This window comes from Antechinus flavipes, chromosome 1, assembly GCF_016432865.1.
Source record: "Antechinus flavipes isolate AdamAnt ecotype Samford, QLD, Australia chromosome 1, AdamAnt_v2, whole genome shotgun sequence".
NCBI lineage: Eukaryota > Metazoa > Chordata > Mammalia > Dasyuromorphia > Dasyuridae > Antechinus > Antechinus flavipes.
The window spans coordinates 445689404-445709648 of NC_067398.1; the positions used below are offsets into that span (position 1 = coordinate 445689404).

At 31.6% G+C, this 20245-nt stretch overlaps 1 protein-coding gene and 1 long non-coding RNA gene across 4 annotated transcripts in view; one reads left to right on the forward strand and one right to left on the reverse strand.

Annotated features, from left to right (window-relative positions):
* HNF4G (hepatocyte nuclear factor 4 gamma) overlaps positions 1–20245 on the reverse strand; it is a 169374-nt gene that overhangs the window by 103403 nt on the left and 45726 nt on the right. The window lies entirely within an intron of this gene.
* The window catches only part of LOC127543753 (uncharacterized), a 71597-nt gene that overhangs the window by 38401 nt on the left and 12951 nt on the right, over positions 1–20245 (forward strand). The window contains exon 2 of the long non-coding RNA XR_007949299.1: positions 10760–10871. This is a non-coding gene — a long non-coding RNA (uncharacterized LOC127543753). The remainder of the gene's footprint in view (positions 1–10759; positions 10872–20245) is intronic.

Consider the following 20245-nt stretch of genomic DNA (forward strand, 5'->3'; position numbering starts at 1 on the left):
AGACATGTAGAAAGTTCAGGATAGCAGTTTATATTCATCCTCATGGTGCAAACTTCCATTAAACAAATGGCCCCTTTCTAGTTAATTGAGTCTATTACAATTAAACATCTATATTAAAGATTTTGGGGGCACCTATTTGGTGCAGTGGATAGAGCACCAACCCTGAAGTCAGAAAGACCCAAGTTCAAATTTGATTTCTGAAACTTAACACTTCCTGACTGTGTGACCCTGGGCAAGTCACTTGACCCCTATTGCCTCAGCAAAAAAGAAAAAAGAATGAAAAGAAACACGTTAGTAAAAGACTCAAGTATTTCCCTTTCCTAATGAGTTATTAAAATAAAAATAATTAGCCTTTGGCCTCAGATGATCTGGGAAACTACATTCATCTTTCTGTCTTTGATTTTGCCTATATTCACATTACTTATTTCCAGCTCTTAAATCAATATAATGACTATATTACAAAGGAAGAAAAGAATTGTTAGAAAATTCCAAGATTTAGGATATGATAAGTTTATCAATTTATATGAAATTCTATTGCATTATCAACAAAAAATATGCAAAAATACTGTCATACCAATCAAACTCCCAAGAAATTATCTTTCACATCTAGAAAAAATAATAACAAAGTTCATCTGTGTAGAGGGTTGAAACTCTGAAAAAGGTGTACTTGTATCAGACAACTGAGCATTTAAGGTTAATTACCCATTCAATGTGAGAAAATGACTCTATTATCATATATTTGGATAAATGGCTCTTCTCACTGTTTGATGCTTACTGAATGTTTGGTGTTAAGACAATCATAGGCAAGGTCTGGAGAGGAGCCAAAGAGTCACTTTGCTGCAAGACAAGAAAGAGAGAAGTTGGTGACTTTGGACTCAAGAATCCAGGATACATCATTGGCAAACCACATGGCAGTTTGTCTGTCTCCTTTATTCTCCCCCTAAAGACTAAGGACTTTAATTTATCCTGACTCTGGCTGACTCCGAGGCTCTCCAAAGAACTAATCCATACTTCACAATCTGGAAGAACAAAAGGTCAAGAATTTCAAGGGAATTCATGAAAAAATGCAAATAAAGGTGGCCTAGCTGTGCCAGACGTAGAACTATATTATAAAGCAGCAGTCATCAAAATCATTTGGTACTGGCTAAGAAATAGAGTAGTTGATCAGTGGAATAGATTAGGTTCACAGGACAAAATAGCCAATAACTATAGTAATCTAGTGTTTGACAAACCCCAAAAGCCCAGCTTTTGGGATAAGAATTCACTATTTGACAAAAACTGCTGGGAAAATTGGAAACTAGTATAGTAGAAACTAGGCCAGGAACTAGAAACCCTTTTTGATAGTTTACTTGAATTTTATTTTTGTTTCATTTTTTAATTTTAATCCCTTTGATTTCTTTTTCTTATTGTAATACTAGCATTTCTAGTATCTTAAATAATAATGGTGATCATAGATAGCCTAGTTGATATCTTATGTTATCTATAATCTTATTGGGAAGGCTTCTAACTCATCCCTGTTACAGATAATATTTGCTCTTGGTTTTAAATGGATATTGCTTATTTTAAGAAAGGTTCCTTTGATTTCTATACTCTCCAGTGGGTTTTTTTTAATTAGGGATGGATATTGTCTTTTGTCAAAAGCCTTTTCTGCATCTATTGATATAATCATATAATTTTTGTTGTTTTTGTTAATGATGTGGTGAACTCATAGTTTTCTTAATATTGATGCAACCCTGCATTCCTGGTATAAAACCACCTGATTATAGTGCATGATAATGATAATATGTTGTCATATCCTTGCCAGTATTTGGTTCAGATTTGGGGGGGTTAATCCTCCTTAGAAAAATTGGCTTATTGTTTTCTTTCTCTGTTTTTCCTCTTCCAGAATTAGGCATCAAAATTGTATTTGCATAATAAAATGAATTTGGATGCTTTCCTTCTTTATTATATTTTTTAATAGTTAAAATAGTATTATAGGTAATTGTTCTTTAAATATTTGGTAGAATTCTTCTGATGTTGGGGACAATTTTTTTTAGAGAACACATTTATGGTTTATTTAATTTTTTTCTAAAATAGGGTTTTTTATATTTGTGAAGTCCGGGTTAGCACCCTGGATGCCTTAGAATCAGCTGAAGTCAGGATAAACAAAAAGTCCTTGCTTTTTATTCTTGGTCTTTAGTAGGGGGAATTGAAGGAAATGGACAAAATCTTTCCACTACCTCCCTTCTCCTCGTCTACCACAAAAGTGACTCTGGCTTATCTTACTCTACCCCACCAGTCCCTCCTACAATTCTCTGTATACACCAAAAGATTGAGCCAGCACAGAATAGTGGGAAGGGCCATTTTCCAAGCATATGCTAATAGAGTATTGTCCAATAAGTAATTAGCCTTAAGTGCTTGTTTGTCTGATTCAGAATTTCAGCCCTTTACAAATATTCTACTTTTTCTGTTAATCTAGGCAATTAAGATACTTATAAATATTCGAACATTTCACAGATTGATTTAAAAATTTATAACATTTGTTTACTGGAATGAAAGTGGGTTAAATAATTTAACAAATATTTTAATTTTATCTTCTCTGATGATGTGGTTATCCTTTTCACTTTTGATATTGGTAATTTGATTTTCTTTTTTATTTTTAACCAATTAGCCCATAATTTATCTATTTTGTTGTTCTGGTTTATTATTTCATAAAATGAGCTCCTAGTTTTCTACATTAGTTCAATGACTTTTTTGAACTTTCAATCTTATTCATTTCTCCCTTGGTTTTCAGGATTTCTATTTTGAAGTTTAATTGAGAATATTTAATTTGTTCTTTTTCTAGTTTCTTTAGTTGCATGTCCAATTTGTTAATCTGTTTTTTCTTTTTTTTTTAAGGTTAAGAATTTAGAGATTTAAATTTTTCCCATAAGTCCTGCATCTCACAAATTTTGGTATGCTGCCTTAATATTGTTGTTCTCTTTAATGAAATTTTTGAGTTTTTTCTCTGATTGACTCACTCATTCTTAAGTATTAGATTATTTAGTTTCCAATTAACTTTTAACATTGAATGGCCCTTTATGGAATGTAATTTTTATTGCATTGTGGTTTGAAAAAACCCATGTGACAGTTCTACTTTTCTAAATTTATTTCTGAGATTTTTATATCCTAATACATTGTCAGTTTTTGTGAAGGTGCCATCTATATGTGAGAAAAAGGAATATTTCTTTCTATTCCTATTTGGTTTTCTCAAGAAATCTATTCTAACTAAATTTTCTATAATTATTTTTATCTCCTTAACTTTCTATTTACTTTACAATTAGATTTATCTAGTTCAAAGAAGGGAAAGTTTACATACACACACATACACACACTCACACACACACACTCACACACATAATATTCTGTTTTCATGCCCTGACTCATTTAACATTGTCTTTAAGAAATCTGATGTTTTACTATTTACTATTTACTATTTGTTTTACTATTTATATATTTACTATATATACTATGTATATATGTTTAACATTGATCTCAATCCACTGATTATGATGCCATTTGCAAGATGTAATTTTCCTGCTTATATCTTTTAAGAAGGTCTATTTTCATCTTTGCTTTGTCTGAAATTATGAATGCTACTTTTGACATTTTAAACTCAGTTAAAAACATAATAGATTCTGCTGAAGCATTTTATTTTAACTCTTTGTGTGTCTCTTTCAAATATATTCTAAGCAGCATATGGCTGGATTCTGGTTTTAAATCCATTGTACTATCTGCTTCAGTTTTAGGGATGAGATCATCCCATTCATGTTCACAATTATGATTCCTAACTATGCATTTTATTTTTCAATTTATCTTTCTCTCTCTTTTTTTTACCCTGTCTCTCTTCAAATATCCATTTTATTCTGACCACTGCCTCCCTTATTTGCCCTCCCTTTATTCCTTCTTTCTCTTATTCCCTTTTCCTTCTACTTCCCTGCTGGATAAGAGAAATTTCTACAGCTAATTGAACATATATAAATATTCTTCTCTCTTTGAACCAATTCAATTGGAAGTAAAACTTAATTTGAATTTTTCAATTTCTATTTTGCCCTTTGGAGCTAAATTATTGGAGAAATTTTCCATTAAGAGGTCTTGAAATATGATTGCTAGGCTTCCTTTAAATGATGGTTTTTAAGCATTCTAATAATTATAAAATTATCTCTATTCTATCTAAATTCCAAGCCAGTTGATTTTCCAAGGAAACATTTCCTATTTTTCTTCTTTTAAAATAAATTATTTTGACTTTGATCGTTTCTCAATGTTTTATGGAGTCGTCAGCTTCCACCTGTCCAATTCTAATTCTTATGGAATTAATTTCTTCAATGACCTTTTGTGCCTTTTTCATCATTTGGTCAAATTTGTTTCTCAAGGTGATTTTTTCAGTGTTTTCTGTGCCACTTTTACCAAGCTATTAATTGTTTTCATAATTTTCTTTCATCAATTTCTTTATCTAATTTTTCATCTATCACTATTATTTGATTTTAAGGTCATTTTTCAGTACTTCCAAGAATTCTCATTGGCTCTGTATCCAATTCACATTTTTCTTTGAGGTTTTGTTTGTCACTGTTTAGACATCATTTCTTCTAAGTTTGTGCCTTGATCTTTCCAATAGCTTTTTATGGTCAAGTTCTCTTTTTCCCAGACTATATCCCAAGACTATATCTTGGACTTTATGCTAAAACTAAGTTCTATTCCCAAGGTAGGGATTTTTCAAGCTGCTGTTTCAGAATTAATTGGGGGGGGGCGAGGGGAGATGGAAGGCTACTAAGTGGTATGATCTACAGAGATTTGTGGTTTCTGCTTACTTGCATCCTCAAGCTATCTCTGCAGGACTATTGTTTCCCTGTCATTGTAAGTGCTCCATGTTGCCCTGTAACTATAAGGCTATAGGCATCTGGTAGACATAGGCAATCGGATGGCCAGATGTCACCATATTCTGCATCTAGTGTTAGCACAGAGGTTTGGAATAGTCTCTATACAATTGCCAGAGCCCCTTACAGTCTCTGGTGTGAGTGCTTCCAAAACTAATGCTGTTGCTTTTGTTACCTCCAGTATTTTTGATTGGAATTGCCACCACATTCATTCTCAACCAGTCCCCACACCACTGTCACAAAAATCTCTTTCCAGCCTCCAAAATTGTCTTGAGATGGAGAAATGTTTCACCCTAATGCTCTGTAAGGCTCTCCAGAATTCAATTTGAGGCACAATTTTAAAGTTTCTTAGTGGGGAATGTTAGGAGAACTCAGCTATAGTGCTTCTTCCATAGTGCCATATATATATATATATAGTCACTATATAGGCTCATAAATCAAAGCATTTCCAACCTGAGAAAAGTTAGCACTGTTTGGGCTCCACCAGGAGAGCCTTTGGGAATATAAGATATCTTTTTTTTAATCACAGTAAAGTATCAGTACAATTTAAATTTAAGAAGGGGTAGGAAGCATCATGCTACCAAGAGAATAATATGTATTTCTTAACAAATCTGTCTATAAATATTCCATCGTCTCTTTTGTTTCTGCTTCCCTCATGTGAAAATGATTCCGTTTTACACTATATAAGAACATCATGCAGTGATTCCATGCTCTCTTACGAATCCACAGGATGTTCTGCCTCATCAGATTTTAATTCATTTTTATTTGTCTTAAAATATTATTCTTAAACGACAGCTTTTTTCTCTGATGTGGAGCCATTTTTTCTTCTTTTATTATTAGCTTCCCTGTTGCTTTTTCTGCTTATGCTCCAGGTCTTTTAGTGGGTATTCTACCTCTTAAGAACTTTGGCAATTTCAGTCTTTTTCCTCTTTATATTCCTCCACTGCTTACTTTCTGTCACCTAGGATGTTAGTTTTCCTGGGGACTGGATCTTAAAGATCTCTCCAGTCCCCCCTTCCCCAAATTCCACTAACTTTAGTCTTTGCTCAGATAAAATCTGGAGGGAGGAGGGGAAAAGAAGAGGTGAGAATGGAGATGGGGGAGGAATGGAATCAGCTTTAGCTGGATTCCAGGCCTTTTGTTTTAGACAAGCTTCCTTTACTTTGATTTCCCACCCCACTTCCATTTTTTTTTCTTACTTCTGTATCTAAATAAAATTGCAGCAGAATCCTGTAATAACAGAGCAAACTTTTTTCTTTTGGTTTTCTAGACAGTAGAAAGAAAAGAAGTACAGTTGAATTCTGTTGCAAGTTCATAGTCAAGCTTCTACAGCACTGCCAAATTGCAGTGGACAGAGAAAGATGGAATGATTAAGGATTAGATTTTTGTCCATCTATCAAGCTTAACTTATTAAGCTTTCTGTAAGTTCTAGAGAGTAGAGACACTTAGAATTCTTTTCCTAGTTAAATTTTCAACAGTATTTTATTTTTCAAATGCATAAAAATAATTTTTAACTTTCATTTTTGTAAGACTTTGTATTCCAAATTTTTCTCCCTCTCTCTCCCTTAGTTGCCCCCTCCACAAGACAGCAAGTAAGTTGATATAAATTAAATATATGCAATTCTTTTAAATATAATTTCATATTAGTCATGTTATGAAAGAAAAACAGAATGAAAGGGAAAAAATGACAAGACAAAAAAAGATAAAAATTATATGCTTTGATTCACATTCAGTTTCCATAATTCTCTCTCTAAATGTGGATGACATTTTCTATGCCAAATCTATTGGAATTATATTAGTTCATTGAACTGCTGAGAAGGGCTAAGTCTTCATATTTGATCATAACATAAACTTACTGTTACTGCATACAATGTTCTGGTTCTGCACACTTCACTCAGTTATCAGTAAATGTAAGATTCTCCAGACCTTTTTGAAATAAGCCTATTCATCATTTCTTATAGAACAATCAAATTCCACATTTTTATATCATAACTATTCAGCGATACCCTAACTGTGGGCATAGACTCAATTTCCACTTCTTTGTCACTATAAAAAGAGCTGCTACAAATATTTTTATACATTTGGGTGCTTTTCCCTCTGCTATGATTTCTTTGGGATACAGACCCAATAACATCTGAAATTCTTTATCTCATATATAATTTTCATTTTAAATAGGTTTGAGAGGCCATAAGAACAGTAAAAATATCTACTCGTCTTTTTACTTGATAAGGAGTCACTTTTCTTTTAAGCAGAAAAGTTACATAGTCAAACTACTTTCTAGCTCAGATTTTATTGTCAGTTATACAGGGGCAGCTAGGTGGTGTAGTAGACAATGTGCAAAGCCTGCAGTCAAGAAGACTCATCTTCCTGAATTTAAATCTGACCTCGGATACTTACTAGCTGTGTGACCTGGGAAAGTCATTTTATCCTGCATAATCAATATCCTCATTTATAAAATAAACTGAAAAAGGAAATGGAAAATGGAAAATTATTCTAGTTATCATCTTTGCCAAGAAAATTCTGAATGGAAGTCATGAAGAGTCAAGTAAATCTGAAAAGTCCCTGACCAATTATGACGGGGTGATTGAAAAGAATCTCAGATGTTTCTGTGAGACTATAATTATCCTAAGTTTGTCCAGAGCAGTATGGAAGTCAATTGTGAACTTTGTCTTGGTTTTTATCTATGTATCAGTCTGTGGATGCACCAAACTAAAGTATCACATGCCATGCAGTAAAGGTTCCTTATTCAGCATTAGCAGAAAGAGTAAAGTAGGTTCTGAGGGAAATCTGGCTAAATTATTATTATAAGATCAAAAGAAATAAAAGCTCTTCTCAAACCTTAAAGTGCTATGTTAGATTTAGAAATGATATTCTCACTAATGATGATAATCACAAAAGTGAGGGAAACTTCCCCTATTAATGTCATATTCTGATACTTCATTAGAGTGTAAAATAATTTTTAGGTCTAATAGGCTAATGAGGCACAGTAACTTACAGGTTCTTACAAGCTAGAAGAATGTGGAGTTTGGGGTAGCTGATTTTTGTTATCCTAGGACCAATCCAAATAAATTTGTATAGGCTTAACTCTAAGTTTAACTGTGGTAGTTTTCAGTTGTAGCAATCTCAAAGAAAAACTATTGAATCATAGAGTGGTTGTAAATTCAATTGTAAAAGAGTTTTCTAAACTGAAGAAATCCTGATAATTAATTTATTGTCATGATTTATATGCGTTATAATACATAAATATTATTCATTATGATATTTTACTGACTGGAATAGTCACTCCCTTAGGTGCATTGCCTCATGAATTTACCTTGTTCAGTGTTATGATAATATACAATGCATAATAGAATATATAAATGAATATGTGACATATGAATAGTATCTTTAAATTTACAACACATGCAAAACATGTCAAAAAATTCCTGGAACTCAAGTGCTCTGAAAGAGTCTCCATAATTTCTCAACCTAATAAGTACACAAATCACTATCAGTACTTGGGTTCAATTTAATTTTTTTTCTCATTTTTGTAGGTATGTCCTATGTTCCTAATTCTGAACCTATTTACTTGTATTATATAATATTAGAAGAAGGGAGAAATTGTCTCACTAGTAAATTTTTTTAGTAAAAAATATTAAGAAGTAGGCTATAATGTATATAGAAGGCTAGATGCAGAAGCAAGAAGATTTGAGTGCAAAAGCTAATATCTGTGACCCTAGGCAAGAAACTTAATTTTTCAATGCTCTAGGAAGCTCTCTCAAATTATAATCTATAGAAAAGGTACTGACATACATTTGGAGAGAGTTAATTCGTACAGAAGCTCCTTGTACCAATGAAATAAGGCCTGCTTTGATGCTAATTTGTGTAGCACCTACCCATTTAGAGACTGAGATAATTAAATAAAATAATGTGTGGACATTAACTCTTTAAAAATCAGTAACAACAAATAGTATTTATTACTTTAAATGCAAGGAAGTCTACAAAGATATTCTTAAATAAAAATGAGCTTATTCACTTCAATGAACCACCTCTAAAGTTAACTAAAGGTTTTTCAAAATTATGCTATCTACTCAAGAGGTTAAAAAAAGTTACTTTTATACAAATGTCACTATGAATACTAATGTATTTCTAATAGATATACTGTATATGAAACAGTTCTGCCTTCATTTTCATTAAGGATATTAGGTATTCCCTTAATACATATAAGATGACTTTTCAAAGGCTTAAAGTGTTAAAATACAACAGAATTCTCAATAAATTTGACTAATAAATTTACTAACGAAGCAATAGACCTATGTATTCAAATGCATCTTCTGATATTTACTAGCTATATGACCCACAGTCAAATTAGTCAAACACTCTGAGTGTCCATTTCCACAGCTAAAAAAAAAAGATATTTTTATAAACTACTCCACAGTGTGTTATGTGAATTTAATAAAATAAATTATGCATGTGAAGAATTTTGCTAACCTTAAAGTGCTGTCTTAATATCAATTAGCTAAGATATGAAGTTTGTATATCTGGAAAATTGGCAAATATAATTAATGGAAACTCTTAATAACATTATTAATGCAGTGTTTAAGAGTAAATTTGTTTCTAATTCATCCTTCCTTAAATAGAATCATTACTAAAACAGAAAATTTTCAATAAGCATACCCACTCCTAAGGGAAGTAACTCGTTATTATATATCTATTCTTTTATTGACTTTTATTTTATTCTCTTCTCAATACTGTTTTTTTAGATTGGCATCATATTAATTTCTTTTTTTATTTAATTTTACCCTAAGTATTTTAATTTATTCTTCTGAATCTGAGAAATATCAATAAATAAATCAAAAGTGAATATTACTACTTAAAAAGAAGAAAAAAGGATTGTATAGAAAATGATTTGAAATTGTCTAATGTTCAATACTTTAAAGTGCATAATAAATTTAAGATGCTAATTCCAAAGATGGCTTGCCTATCTCCCTTTGAAATTTCTTCTGTTCTCTCCCATGCGTTTTAAAAAATTTATTTATTTGTTACATTTTAAGTTCAAAACTATCTCCATCTCTCCCTCATTCCCCAACCTCAGTCTAAAGAAGGCCACCATTTCTTACACACACACACACACACACACACACACACATACAAGACAAGTATATGTAAAAACATACTATGCATACTTTTATTTATCAGTTCTTTTTCTGGAGGTGAATAAAATCTTCCCTCATAATTTATTTAAATATATCAAATATTCAGAATGACACATTCATTCAAAATTGTTCTTCCCAAATTATTGCTGTTAATATGTTGTCTTGGCTCTACTCATTTCATTCTTCATTATTTCATTCAAGTCTTTCATGGAAGTATGTCTAAAATCAACCTTCTCATCATTTCTTAACAGCACTGTAGTATTCCATCACAATATTATATCACAACCTGTTTAGGCATTCCTTAATTGATAGGTATTCAGTCAATTTTCAGTTCTTTGCCAGCACAAAGAAAGACTGTTATAAATATTTTAAAACATATAGTTTATTTTTCCTTTCTGTGATCACCTTGTGAACAAACTAATAGTAATATTGCTGGGTCAATTACAAATTATATATGTATAATATATAAAATATGTGGATGTTATAATTCTTTTGAGCATAATTCCTGATGGCTTGTCAAAATAGATTAATTAATTCAGTTCTACCAATTATTATGAATGTCCCAATATTGGTTTCTTGCACTGAAAATTTCAACAGTTTATACCCTTAGTTCCATAAAATGAGAAATTCATTATTCTTTAAGTTATATATATCCCCTGTAATTAAACTAATATCTATCAGCATTTCTCCATAATATGAGTCAATTCCATCTCTTCTTTTTCTCTCCCACAGTAGGAATGAGTTCCCTAGAAGAAAACAAAGTAACTTCTGGCATCTCACTGCATGGTCAACTTAGCAAAATGGAATCTAGAATCTTCCAACTTCATGAATTTCTGACGATTAGGTAAGCTTCCATGTCCTTTACAATATCCTTCCATTTGGTAATGAGGGAAACTACCGTGTCTTTCTTGGAAAAATTTGCTATTGGTATTATTTCCATTTGGTAATGAGGGAAACTACCGTGTCTTTCTTGGAAATATTTGCTATTGGGAAAAAGTAAAACTTCTTTTTGTTAACTTTTCAATGACTTAGGAATATTTCGTTTCTACCTAAAGTCACACCTGAATTAAAAGTATTGGTTAGAACTGCCTCCAATATCCTCCCAATATCGATTACAGTGCTCTGTTCATAAGAGCTATTTGATAATTATTTGTTAAATTAAATTTTGTCTTATTTTATTTATTTGCAAATACTAATAAAAGTATATTTAGCATAATTAAGTATAATTAATCAAAGTATAAGTAAGGTAATTTTAAGTTATTATGATTTATTTTAGGATATACTATATAGTTGTTCTATAGGTAACCTTTAGACTAAACTTGAAAAATCTGAGCCAAGCAATTTTAGATATAAAATATATTTCATCAGAAGTTATATCATGCAGACACTTAATGTCTGTTTTCTTATCATCAAAGAATTTTATTTTTATATGATACTAGTACATATTGAGGATTTATTAAACAATTCTATTTTTAGGGGGAAAAGATTATTACTAGGTGATAGATGCAAAAGAACGGAAAAGTGAGATTAAACAACATTAACAATTGACTGTTCATCAAAAGATGTGAACAGTTCTCAAAAGAGTTATCAAAAGGCAGATAGATGGGGCAGTGAGTAGAATAGAGGACTTCAAGTCACGAGGACCTGAATTCAGACACCTAATTTACTAGTTATATTACCTTGGACAAATCACTTAATCCCAATTGCCTTATCCCAATGCCCAAAACACTTATCAAATCTATCCACAACCATACTGACAAATACTCCAAATTAATAAAATTAAAAGAAATGAAAATTCACTTTTGCAATCTTATCTGCCATCTTAGGTGGATGGGGAGGACTAAACCAAACCCATCTACGAAAAATCCTAGCCTACTCATCCATCGCACACATAGGCTGAATAGCAATTGTTGTACATATCAATCCTACCATAACTATTCTCAACCTTACCATCTACATTATAGCCACCATTACCACATTTATAACCCAAGATAACAACTCCAAGATTTTGCCTCACACTCAGCAAAACATAAGCAAGACATAAGATGAAAATGAAGGGGGAATGGAAATCAGGCATACACATACACTGTTGGTGAAGCTGTGAATTTGTATAATCATTTTCAAAAGTAAATTGGAATTATGCAAATAAATTAAGTCTATAACCTCTGACCCAGAAATTCTAACCAAGTAATTAAAACAAAAGAAAGTGTCCAATTACATTAAATACTTATAGCAGTATTTAAATGAAGAATGCAAAAAAATTAAATTAAATAAATTATCATGCAATATTGCTTTGGTGCAAGAAATGATAAGTATGGTAAATACATATAAACACAGAAAAAATTACAGGAACTAATATAAAGTGAACTAAATAGAGTTAGTAAAACAATATGCACAATAACTAAAACAATGAAAATAGAAAAAAAAAAAAAAAAAACAAAACACTAAATCATCCATAATGAATATTGCAGTGAGAAGCTATGATGGTAGAAAAAAGGCAGGGACTTGCCTGAGCCTTCCCAAATTTCTCTCCAAATAACTTAAAAATTATGATTCAAAATAAAAATCTGGAGTGGAAGAACCCACAAAAGAATAGATGGAACAATTTTCCAGCTCAAGACAAGTTAGAAAATTGGCAAAAAAAGATCTATTATGCCAGGGTGAGGGTAGAGCTTAGTCTAGCAAAGGCAGTATCCACATATGATAGAAGTTGGCTGCAACTCAGCAAGTCAGCCGTATGCTCTGGAGGCAAATGAATTACAGTGATTTCCAGATCACTAAACCCACAGACAGTAAGAAGGTCAGACAACTAGTCAAAAAGAGATTATAGGGGCAGCTAGGTGGTTCAGTGGATAGAGCCCCAGCCCTGAAGTCAGGGGGACCTGAGTTCAAATCTGAATCAGACACTTAACATTGCCTAGATGTATGACACTGGGCAAGTCACTTAATCCCAAATGCCTCTGCAAAAAGAGAGAGAGAGAGACAGAGATAATAGGTGTCCCTATACTGAGTGTAGGATTCTGATGCAATGCCCATATATAAATCCAGATTAGAGTAATGGGTACCAGAGTGAGAAGAACTAGCACACCAGAGCTTATGCCATAGAAGAGCCCCTAGTCACAGTTCCAAGACAACATGGTCATTCATAGAACACAAATATGATAAACAGCCCTTTCCTTAGAACATACTTAGAAGAACTGAAAATGTACAGATCCCCATACTCAGCTCTAAAAACACTTGCACAATAAGACTTGGGGCTTTGAATATTGCCCTCTCAATCCCAAGGTGAACAGAGGCCAAATTTAACATGAATTTAAAAGTCAGTAAACAGGCAGGGAAAATGAGCAAACAACCAGGAAAAAAATCACTCTATGAAAAGTTACTATGTTAAAAAAAAAAAAAAGTCAAAGCTGCTACATCAAAAGCCTCAAAAAAAAAAAAAAAAAAAAAAAGAAAAAGAAAGAAAATCTGTCTCAAGCTGAAAAGAAACATTTTAAAACATTTTAAAAATCGAATAATAGAGATGGAGGAAAATCAGAAAAACTAATGAAAGTAAAGCAAAAATGAGACAACAACTTGGTAAAGGAGGGACTAAAAAGTACCAGAAGAAATATGAAGAAGAAAGAAAAAAAAAGGAGAAGGACAAAGAAAAGGAGAAGGAGGAAAAGGAGGTGGAAGGAGGAAGGAGCAAAGGAGGAGGAAGGAGGAGGAAGAGGAAGAAGAAGAAGAAGAAAGAAGGAAGAAGAAGAAAAGGATGAAAAAAGGATGAAGGTAGAAGAAGAAAAAGAAAGATATGTTTTAGAGGGAAGAAGAGAAAGAAAGAAAAAAGGAAGAAGGAAGAAAAAGGTAGAAGAAGAAAGAAAAAAGGAAGAAAAAAGGAAGAAAAAAGAAAAAGAAAGAAGCAGAAGGAAAAAAAGGAAGCAGATGAAGAAAAAGAAGAAGAAGAAGACAAAATCCACTGAAGAGAGGAATTCTTAAAAAATAGAATTGGCCAAATGGAAAAGGATATCCAAAAAGTTGCAGAAGAGAAGTCCTTAAAGTGCAGTACTGACCTCATGAAAAAAAAAATTGTACAAAAATTCACTGAAGAAAAATAGAATTAGTCAAAGAGAAAAAAATGGTACTAAATATCACTGAAGAAAATAATTCTTAAAAATTAGAATTGGTCAAGTGAAAGCTAACTCTATAAGACATCAAGAAACAATCAAACAAAATCAAAAGAATGAAAAAAAAAAGAAGAAAACTTGAAATATCTTATTAGAAAAAAAAAAAACTGACCTTGAAAATGGATTGAAGAGGTAAATTAAGAATTACTGAATTGCCTGAAAGCCATGATCAAAAAAAGAGCCTAGATAAACTCTTTCCAGAAAATATCAAGGAAAACTTCCCAGATATTCTAAAACAGAGACTAAAACTGAAACTGAGAAAATCCATAAATCAATCACCTCCTGAAAAAGATCCCCAAATGAAAACTGCTAGCAATAGCCAAGTTCCAGAACTTCCAAGTTAAAACAAAATATTGCAAGCAATCAGAAAGAAACAATTCAATCCAAAGTTAGGATAACATAAAACTTAGCATCTTCTATATTAAAAGGTCAGAGAGCTTGGGATATGTTATTTCATAGGACAAAGGAACCGGAATTAAAAACCAAAAATTATCTTCCCTGAAAAACCGAGTATAACTCCTCAGGGGGGAAAAATCACATTCAATGAAATAAAGGACTTTCAAATATTTCTGATTAAAAGACCAGAGCTGATTTTTTAAAAATGACTTTGAAACACAAGACTTAAAACCTTAAAAAGATAAACAGGAAAGAAAAACCATAAAAGATCAAAAAGGTTAAATTGTTACATTCCTGGGAAGATGATACTTATAACTGCTAAGGAGTTTCTCATTGATAGGGCAATTAGGAGTCTATGTAAACAGAAGCCCCGGATGTGACTTGAATATGAATAATAAAATTCAAGAGTGAGAAAGAGGAATGCCCTAGGATAAGGAGGAATTAATGTTAGGGGAAAGATAAATTATATTACATAAAAGAGACACAAAAGAGCTTTTATAATGAAAAGGAAGATGGAGAATGTGAAGGGGGCATGGTTTAAGTGCTTCGACCCTACTTTCAACAGAATTGACTCAAAGAAGGAATAACATACACACTCAATTGGGTATAGAAACCTACCTTCCACCACAAGAAAGTCGGAGGGGAAGAGTAAGAAAAGAGAGTAGCTATATAATATAAAGGAACGCAAATGAAGAGAAGTGGTATACAAACAAAATACTTGAGGTTGGACAGAATGAAAAGACATAATAGAAAGTTGAATAAATGGGGAGGGGAAGAATAGGATGGAGAAAAATACACAATAAGCATAACTTGAAACTTTTTACAGCAAGTTTCGCTAAAACTATATAGAGACTTGAGTCACACTTATTAGGATTCATATCATTATCCAATTGATAAATGGTCAAAGGATGTGATCAATCAGTTCTCAGACAAAATAATCAAAGCTATTTATGGTCAAAAAAATGTAATGTAAATATAAATGCTCTTAATCAGAGAAATACAAATTAAAGCCACTCTAATACACCATCCCCTACTTATTAGGTTGGCTAATACAAAAGAAAAGAAAAATGACAAATATTGGAAGGCATATGATAAAACTGAGACATTAATGCACTGCTGGTAGAGTTGTAAATTCAGTCATTTTGGACATGGTTTTAAAGTCATTTATCTATAGTTCCAAATTGCTTTCCAAAATGACTGAATTTACAACTCTACCAACAGTGCATTAATGTCTCAGTTTTATCATATGCCTTCCAATATTTGTCATTTTTCTTTTCTTTTGTATTAGCCAACCTAATATGTCTTAACTGTTCTCAGCAATACCATGATTGAAGACAATTTTGAAGGACTTAGGATGAAAAATACTATCCATTTCCAAGAATCAATGAAGTCTTAATGCAGATCAAAACATCCTTTTTTAAAATTTATTTTTTGTGGATTTGGGGGGGGGTGGCCTATGTTTTCTTTTGTAATGTTTTGGAAATTAGAAAATGGAAAACATGGAAATAAGTTTTGCATTGTGGTACATACATAATCTATAACAAATCACTGGTATTCTCAATCAAATGGGAGGAAAAGAAGAAACTTTGAAACTTGAATTTTCTTTTAATTGATTACTAAAATTTAATTTTACATATAATCAGGAAAAAATTACACAAAAAAAGGATAATGAATATTGCATAATTAGATTTAACAAGCGTGGTTCCATAGAGGTATATGTGAAGCTATTTCCCCCTATTTCTTTGTGGAAGTAGGAGTGGAGGTCCATAAGAATGAAGCATAATGTCAAATTTCTGTGTGAAATGTTTGGTTTGGCTAAATTTTATTTCTAATTTTTGTTTTGCGTTTTTTTTCCTAATTCTTTATAAATCACTTAATTTATATTTTAATCCACTGGAAAAGGAAATCGTATACCACTCTGGTAACTTTGCCAAGAAAACTCCATAATCAGTACTGACATGATATGGTCAAGAAGAATCTAGACAACATTGAACTATTGAACAACAAAGGATTACAGTACCCTTCACACACATTGGTTTGTTTCTTAACACAATTCTATGAAATAGAAAATACAAAGAGTAGATAATACACATGTTAACAGAATATTTATGTAGCGATTTATAAATCTATAGTTTACAGAGTGTGAGATAAATATATCATTTATCTTCATAAACAGTATTTGAAGTTAGGTGCTATTATTATCCCTATTTTTACATATGAGGAAGCTGGAAGGGCAAAAGCAAATTAACAGGCTCGAAGTTACAAAACGATCATTCAGACACTTGTCTGAAATATGATTTGATCAAGTTTTCATGATTTACTTTATTTGTGGAAAACTGAATGGCTTGCTTATGCTTATACATAGTATAGTATGTCTCATAATGGAGTACTCTATCCACTACATGATATTCATTCATTCACTATTCATCAAATATTAATTGAGTATATACTACAAGTAAAGCCTGTTGTTAATGTTCTGCATGATACAAGATGATACAAATTGTTAAAAAAGTAAATCCAGTTTATAATAAAGATGATCACAGCTAGATTCTCTATATATAGTTATTTTGGAGCTAACAATATTCATGAGTATTGTCTGACTGATAGTCATCAACTGTAAATATCTATGATAAAGGACAGACATGAACCAAAACATCTTTCCCAGGAAGTATAAGTAGGGTTCTTAAAGAAAAATCCTCTAGCACAACTTGAAAAAAAAAAAAAGATTGTTGGTTCCTAAGTTATAACTTAGAGAAACAATTTATAAAAAGAAACAACGCAGTTTATTTTTCCAAATTTATTACCTTATTTCTTCCTCTTGATCATGTTATCTAAACTCTTCTGACAAAGATTCAATTTTCTATTATTTTTCTCAATAAGTTATTGCTGAATGAAGTGTGTTCTGTACATCTGAAAGGATGTTTATAGTAATCAAAAGACCTAGCTTTAAATATCAACTTTATTTGTTGAGAGCCTTTTGGTAAAGCTCTATGACTCAGTTTCTTTGACTATAAAATGAGAAATCAACTAGATATCTTTTACAGATTTAAAGATTCTTTGTCACTAAGCCTTATAACAATATCTCATTCTTTAGAAAAATGTTTTGCTATCATAAGCTATAGAGTAAAAACAAAAGCAAACAATTACAAATCTTTCAAACATCTGTTCTCCCTCTCTTATCTCAGTTTAATGCACCATATAGAAAAAAAATATGAAGCTATGCTCATTCCAAAACTTTGGCCAACATTCTTATTCTACTTCATACTTTGTTTCCTATATATAATATCAACAATGAAAATTCAGTCACTCAATCTGACATTTATAATATCCCAAGTTAAGTAATTTTTTAAAAAATTTACCGAGAATTATCATCAAGTATCTTTCCAGACCGAATATAAATTACTCTCTAATACATATTCTACTTTGGAACTAAACTGGATTACTTGCTAGTCTCTATTCCATATTTTTAAAAATTTAATTCTATGCTTTTTATATGCTACCCTGCATATAAAACCCTAACCTCCTTTCCAGGATGAACTTAATCATCAGTTTCTCTAAGGGATTTTTCCTTATTCACCTAGTTGTGAGTGTCATTCTTTCCCCTGAAAAATGGAAACAACAAAAACTTTCAAACTACTAGTACTGAAAATGGCTACACAAAAAACCTGAAGCTTGAGACAGTGCCTCCTCACCTAAGGTGAACAGAGAACAACTTAAATATAAAGTTCAATGGGCAGCCAAATAGAACATGCAAGCAATAACAACAACTTGCCCATAGAAAGTTACTGTGGTGAGAGGGGAGATCAAAACGCAGAAAAAATCATAAACTCAAAAGAAGACAATAAAATCAAAACTGCTACACTCAAAGCCTTAAAGAAAAGTGAATTGATATCAAGCCCAAAAAGAATTCCTGTAAAAGTTAAAGAAAGAAGTAAGGATAGCTGCAGAGAAACTGAAAAAATAAATGAGACTAATTAAAGAAAATTATTAAGAGAAAATTAACAGCTTGGTAAAAAGAGGCACAAAAAATACTGGAAAAGATAACACTCTAAAAAATAAAAATTGTCCAATGGTAAAAAAAAAAAAAAGGCACAAAAAAAAAGAACTCTTTAAAGAGTTGAAGAAAAGAACTCTTTAAAAACATAGAACTGACCAAATGTAAAAAGATACAAAATCTCACTGGAGAAAATATTTCCTTAAAAAATTAGAACTGGGTTAGTAAAAGTTAATGTCTTCATAAGTCATCAAAAAACAATAAAACAAAGGAAAAATAAAAGAAAATGTTAAATACCTCAATTAAAAAACTTTCTTGAAAAATATGAGATGATTCAACCATTCTGGAGAGCACTCTGGAACTTTGCCCAAATATCTGTCAAACTGTGCATTGCTTTTGATCCAATAGTGTCACTACTGGATTTGTATTCCAAGGAAATCATAAAGGAGGTGAAAGAACCTGCATGTGCAAAAATGTTTGTAGTAGCTCTTTTTTTTGGTATTAAAGAATTGGAAAATGAGTAGATGTCCCGGCCATCAATTGGGAAATGGCTGAATAATTTGTAATACATGAAGATAATAGAATATTATTGTTCTATAAAAAATAATGAATAAGATGATTTTAGAAAGGCCTGGAAGGATTTACATGAACTGATGCTGAGCAAAACAAGCAGAACCGGGAATATTTTGTACACAATAAAAGTAAGAATGTGCAATGATCAACTATAAAAGACAGTTCTTCTCAGTGGTTCAGTGACCCAAAGCAATCCCAATAGATTTTAGATAGAAAATGCCATCTGTGCTCAGAAAAAGAACTATGCAGATTGACTGTAAATCAACACATATTATGTTAATTTCATTTTTCTTTTTTTTCCTCTCTTATGGCTTTTCCCATTTTTTTCCTCTCCCAACATGATTCATAAAAACAATGTATATGAAAAACAAAATTTAAAAAATAAAAAATGGAAAAATATAGGAGAGATGATTAAAGAATTGTTAAACAACCTGAAAGCCATGATCACAAAAGGAACCTAGACAAAATAATTAAGAAATTATCAAGGAAAATTGTCCCAATAAATTAGATCCAGAGGGTAAAAGTGTACCAATCATCTCCCAGAGATCCCAAAATGAAAATTCCTATGAATATTTTAGCAAATTCCAGAGCTCCCAGGTCAAAGAAAAAATAGTGAAAACATCCAGAAAGAAACAATTCAAATATCATGGAGCCACAGTCAAAATCACACAAAATTTAAACATTTCCATATTAAAGGAGCAAGGGGCTTGGAATATGATATTCTGGAGGGCAAAGAAGCTAGGATTACAACCAAGAATCATCTATCCAGAAAAACTGAGTGTGTTCCTTTAGTGGGAAAAATATAAACTGAAGGACACAGATGACTTTCAAGCATTATTGACAAAATGACTAGAGCTGAATAAAAAATTTGATATTCAAACAAGATTCAAGAAAAGCATAAAAACGTAAACATGAAAGAATAATAATGAGTCTCAATAAAATTAAATTGTTTGCATTCTTGTATGGAAAAGATGATACATGTGATTCCTAACAACTTTATCATTATTAGTTAAAAGAAGTTTACATAGATAGCAATCATGGATGTGAAGTGATCATGTTAGAATGATCTCCAAAAAAATTGAAAGGGTA